At 32.3% G+C, this 6,422-nt stretch overlaps 1 pseudogene; it reads right to left on the bottom strand.

Annotated features, from left to right (window-relative positions):
• Positions 1-2,402: 2,402 nt before the first annotated feature.
• Positions 2,403-6,142, bottom strand: LOC105771992 (pentatricopeptide repeat-containing protein At4g33170-like; annotated as a pseudogene).
• Between the last annotated feature and the right edge of the window lie 280 nt (positions 6,143-6,422).

Genomic DNA, 6,422 nt, shown 5'->3' with positions numbered 1-6,422 from the left:
AGGAATATGAATTCCTTACCCAATCCTCAACATATATAGATGCCTTCAATAAAAATATAGTTCAAAAAATTCATCGAGATTATAAGCAATACAACTTCAAATAAGAAAATTTATAGAGGTTTAAGAGAAAACATACAAAGATTTGTTGAAACCCAACCAAATCAGTTAAAATTCTTCTCTGATCGAGTAAATGCAATGAGAATTTGTAATTTCTCCCAAACCTTAAACCTTAAAAGAAAATGTGTTAGATTGCCCAAAGGTTTCAGTATAAATCATATATCATTATAGCTATAAATGAATAGGATTGTACCTTTTTGAATTGAAATTTGACTTGTGATAGATTTTTCCAATAAACTCTGAACGTTTTTTATTTTTGAATTCTAAATCTATGTAATCGGTGATGGCTTTGAGTTGGGTAGACGGTAATTAAAAATATAGTTAATGTAATGATTTTATAGAGTTGAGAGCATGAAAAATTTGTATATATTTAAAATTTAATGACATGTGTCTAAAATTATGATTTTAGGATGAACCTTATGAAGTTACTCCTATAAAAATACTTCAAGTTATTTATAGTATTATAAGTTACTAAATATTTTTAATGAGTTAGATTGTTTACATTTTCTTATATAAAAAATCTACTCATTCCTAAAATTAAATAAAAAATTGTTGGTTAAGTGTATACATTAATATTAGATTATTGTTTATATTTTAGGATAAGTTTTACGGTGTAATATATATTTTTAAAGTAAAATTCATTAATTTATTCCATGAATGAGATCATACGATTTGAGGGAAAAAATAACAAATATTCGTCGCAGGTGATGAAAAATAAGTTCCATCAATACAAAAAAGGCTTTAGCTACTCATCAATAGAACATTATGACACGTCGATAATTGGATCTATCACAACTCAAGTACGACATATCTGAAGTGATTGCAGACACTTAATACAAAAAGAAAATCAACCCAAAATGGTCGAAAGTGACGAACAAAAATCGACAAAAAATCTGAACATACACTAAACTAGAGAGGATGGCGACAAAACCATCCTAAAATAACATGCAAAAACATAACTAAAAAATTTACTTACGACAAGAGCCAACAAAAACTTGAAACATTTGGAGAGAGAAAAAAACGGGTGGTAACGAAACCCGGAAACTAACATCGCCGCAAGCAAACAACTTGGAGAGAGAAAACAAAATTTTTAGGGTTTTTTAGAAGGTGTAATATACTTAAAATAATTTTATTAAAAGTACAAAATGAAATATATTAAAGACATTAAAAGTAAAATCGAAAAAAAAATGCTAACCTTCTCTTTGTCTTAAACAAATTGAAACATTTGATACTCGACTGACGGATGATAATCACAAAGTTTATATATTAAACCTTCTTTGTTCCTATTCATAATCACTCCAACTTTTAGTAATAGGTTTAATGTATTCTGGAAAATATACGCTACTTTTATCACCATTATAAAGATATTTTTAAAAACTATCATTAAAAAGAATGATTATATTCAGTGATGCTTAAGCAAAACGATCAATAAAAGATATGATTGTTGCTTTGAAAATACATAAATGACAGTAGATTTACCATTAATATATCTACTGTCCTTTATTTAACAAATCCTAATCATTAAGTTACACAAATCAATTTGATAAATATGTCTTTTCCTACATAAACAACCCTACAATATAAAAATTTTTGGTGAGCAAAACTCGATTTAATTTGTTTGAGTTAATCGAATTGAGTCAACTCGAATAAGTAATTTAAGTTTCCAAGCTTGAATCTAGGTGAATTTTACAATTTAAATAACAAATTGGTGTAAATACCCTTTGATTCTTGTCAATTTTGAAAATGAGTAAATTGTTCTCTTTCTCAACAAAATTTACAAAAAAAATCAAAATATTTATAAAAATTCTAAAATTTCTATTTTTAAAAATTATAAAAATTTATAAAAGAAAGTTAAAAATTTAAAAATATTCTAAAATAATAATTTTGACACCTAAATAAATTAATTGATGATTTAAGTTTATCATACTACAATATTTATTATTATTATTTTCTTTGAAAAATTATCAAATATATATGGCTATACTATAACAAGATTTTATTTTGATATATTTAATTTTTAATTTAACTCGAACAATTTCATTCAGATTCAATTTGACTCTAATTTTATTTTTCTCGACAAGATCTGAAAAAATTTCCAATCGAGTTAAGGTGATAAAATAAGATTCACAACTCAATTAATTCAAAAAAATTTTACTCGATTAGACTCGATTCGATCTAACACTCATCCAGAAAGAAAGAAAGAGGTATGCCTTAAATTGGGCCTATAATTGTAATGACTAACGATATTGTTGTGCGGGGGATTTCCGGTTTTTCCTCAAGTATTATCACCAATAATCCCCACAAGAGCATGAACTAGACCTGTCCATGGGCCAGGCGGCCCGGCCCGGCCCGACGGCCCGCCCGAAATATGAGAGGGTTCGGGTAAAAATATAGGCCCAAAATATGGGCTTGGGCAAAAAAACGAGGCCCGTTTAAAAAATGGGCCGGGGTCGGGCTCAACTTTTTTGGCCCAAGCCCGGCCCGAATATAATAAATATTTATTTTTTATTTTTTAATTTTATAATACTTTAAAAATATATTTTTTTATTTTTTTATTTTTAAAATATTTTTTTGTGTTTATTAAAAATCGGGCCGGGCCGGTCTCGGGCTTATTTTTTTTCCCCGGGCCGGGCCTGGGCAAAATTTTAGGCCCATATTTCGGGCCGGGCTGGGCCCGGGCCTAAAAGTCGGGCCAAATTTTTTCTGGGCCCGGCCCGGCCCATGGACAGGTCTAGGCATGAATCATCTTTAAATGGTGGTATCTGTTTATGTCTCTCAAAATAATTTCCCTAGACACAATTTTAATAATAAATTTGAATGCAGTATGGCAATCAACGCAGACTCTAAGATTCTTTTTAATTCTAATGGGAGCTCCTGCCGGAGTGGCAATCAACCCAAAGGCTACTAGACTGCAAGTTTTTCACTGTGGTGGTATAGAAGCTTTTCCTTTTCATCCCGTTCCACATCATGAAGATCGAACTCCACCTTGGGGATGTACCTGGCTTTGCTCAAACGCTCACTTAGCTCATCAAGCTTTGCGTAGATTTCCTCACTCCGAACATGGCTTTGGTCACCCACTGTGAAAGTGTATATCTTGTCTTTAACTTCAATCCAACTAACCCCGGCCGGGTTCTTTCTTCACGTTACAGTCTTTCATGAGTCTTCTCATCTTTGCTAACGTTAGCAAGAAGAACATCGGTATCGATTTCTCCGGCTCAAGAGTCGAAAGCATCTCTGCAGCACGTTGGCGATCTCAACATTCTTGTGGATTCTAGCAGCACCAAGAAGTACAACCTCCATGGTTACAAGCACAAAGGACACTGACCGAAGTTATGTGATTGGGAGAAGCACAGTATCTAAGCATTTGATTAAAAACCCGTACGGCTTCTTTCCCATGCCCATGTTGAGCTAATCCTCCTATCATTGCAGACCATGAGACTATTCCTCTCAGGAATACTAGAGAACGCACGTTCAGCATCATCTATGCTTCCACATTTGGCATACATGTTGATGAGAGAATTTCCTGCAAAGATATCATGCATATATCCATGCTTCAAGACATGAACATGCACTTGTTTCCCTTGTTCATATGTTGATAGATTTGCACATGCATTTAAGAGTGAACTACAAACATACGGATCCGGCTCTATCCCTCTATCTAGCATTTCTAGATACAGCTTAAGACCTTCTTCACCTTGTCCGGACTGAGAATAAGCTGTGATCATTGATGTGAAACCCACCAAACCTACAATCAAGCACTCACTGAACATTCTTGTTGCATCCTCAAGAAGGGCACATTTTCCATATCCATCGATAAGGCTGTTTACAACATAACGGTCAGACTCAAATCCTGATTTCGCAGAGAGTGCACGAACCTGTTTGCAAACGTAGTTCGCCTGCAAGCTAGCAATGGATTTGAGGATTGTCGATAATGTTGTTTGATTGAATCCAACTCCTTCCTCATGCATCAAAGGAAATAGCAATACAGCTTCCATGTCTTCCCCATTTTGTGAATGCGCAGAGATAATAGCATTCCATGCAATCAAGTCTTTGTCTGGCATCAAATTAAAAACCATTCTTACATCATTCATCAAACCACTTTTCGAAAACATGTCTATAAGTCGAACATGCACAAAAGGATCGGATCCTACATTTAGCTTTATCAAGTTACAGTGCAACTGTCTGCCCAATTCCTTGAGACAAATGCTAGAACAAGCTTTTAGAGCACTCGACAAGGTAAACATATTTGAATGTGTTCCAGATATTCTCATTTGCCCAAAAAACTAAAGAAAAATCATGCTTATCATGAAGAATGCAACCAGCAATGAGAGCATTCCAAGAGACGATATCAGGTTTCGTTATCTCCTCAAAAACAACAGCATCCTCAAGGTTCCCTATCTTGGCATACATGTCTACAAGTGCATTCTTCGAGAAAGGATCTGAATCTTAACCTAGCTTTATCAAGAACCCGCGAATTTTCCTTCCTTCACCTCTGTCCACCAACCCAGTGCAGGCGTTTATCATGCTAGACAAACTAAATTCATTAGGCCTTATTCCACTCAAAACCATTTCATGAAACAACTCCACTGCTTCACCTAAGTAATCACTCTGCACATAACAAGAAAACAATGCATTCCATGAAACAACACTCCTTTCAGGTATAGGGCTGAGCAAAACTCGATTCGACTCGAAAAAATCGAAAAAAAAATCGAATTTCGAGTTTAACGAATCGAGTTATTTGAGTTATTCGAGTTAATCGAGTTATTCGAATCAACTCGAATTTTTTTTTCAAATTTGAGTTCGAATCGAGTTGAGTTTTCGAATTCAAATAATTCGAATATCAAACTATAATATTTTACATTTTTACCCCAAACTCTCAAACCTTTTTACTTTTCCCTCAAAATTTTTACTCCTTCCCACTTTCTACTCAAAACTTTTACTCTTCTCCCCTCTCAACCTTCCAATCTACCCAAAATCCATTTCCCACCAAAATTTTACTCCCCCATTTACTTTTTCTCAAAATTTTACTCCCCAAAACTCTCAAAACCTTTTATTTTCCCCCAAAATTTTTACTCCCTCCCACTTTTCTCCTAAAACTTTTATTCCCTTCCCATCCCACCTTTCCTCTACCCCCAAACCCTCCCCCTTCCAATTTTTTTTAATATTTTCCCTCCAAAATTTTACTCCCCCTATTTACTTTCCCTCAAACTTTTATTTTCCAAAACTTTTTATTTTCCCCCTAAAATTTTACTTCTCACCCTTTACTCTCAAATAAAAAATCAAAATTATCCAAAAAAAAATCACTAAACATAAATAGTAATAATTTTATTTATATCTACTATTTATATTATTAAATTAAATTCCACATTTTATATTATTTATATTATTTAATTGTTTAGTCATATAGAATATTTATATTAAAATTGAATTATTAATTATGCCATAAAATATTTGTGTTAAAATTTTATATTTGTATCGATTTCACATTTTATTTTTAAAATAACTTTTATTAAAAATCATATTTTACATTTAATATATTTTTAATTCCAAAATACATAGTGACAAGAATCAAGATAATTGAAACAACTAAGCAAGCAAAAAGCTAACCAAGATATAAAAAATTAATAAATAAATTATGAGGTGATGAAAGTTAATAAAAAATTTGATTAAGGTGAACAAATTTTATTACGATGGGTGACAGTGGTTACAAGGACCCAAAATTATTTTTTAAAATTTAACTCGAACAAATATATTCAATTCGATTCGATTCGAATTCCATTTCACTCGACTCGATTCGAGAAAACTTCAAATAAAGTTAGGATGATAAAATGAGATTTGAAAACTCGATTAACTCGAAAATTTTCGATTCGATTCGATCGAATGCTCACCCCTATTCAGGTATATCCTCAGAGAGCCTCCTCGAATCACCAACTTTGCCGCATTTTGTGTACAAGATAACCAAACTATTACCTACATATTCATTAGACTCGAACCCGTTAACCACACGTGGTATTTTGATAGTCATGGGTGTCAAGTATAATTATATTTTTTACACAATCAATTAGTAGAACCTCCACACCTAAAGACGTTTCGATACTTGAGTGTTCAAGTCCTTGTAAAATTTTAAGAACTTTAAACTATAATTGTTTATGTATTTTGTAACAATTGTGGATAATATTATTATATTTAAAGAGGTATTGACATTAGTAGGTATCGAGATTGTAGTAAAAATTTTAAAAACATAAACCTTAATCTATAAACAATTATATTTTTTGAAAATGAGAAAACTCAAAATTTTAAAGAGA

This window comes from Gossypium raimondii, chromosome 6 (assembly GCF_025698545.1).
Source record: "Gossypium raimondii isolate GPD5lz chromosome 6, ASM2569854v1, whole genome shotgun sequence".
Taxonomy (NCBI): domain Eukaryota; kingdom Viridiplantae; phylum Streptophyta; class Magnoliopsida; order Malvales; family Malvaceae; genus Gossypium; species Gossypium raimondii.
The sequence above is the reverse complement of the archived record's forward strand: the minus strand, read 5'-3'. Positions and strand labels throughout refer to the sequence as shown.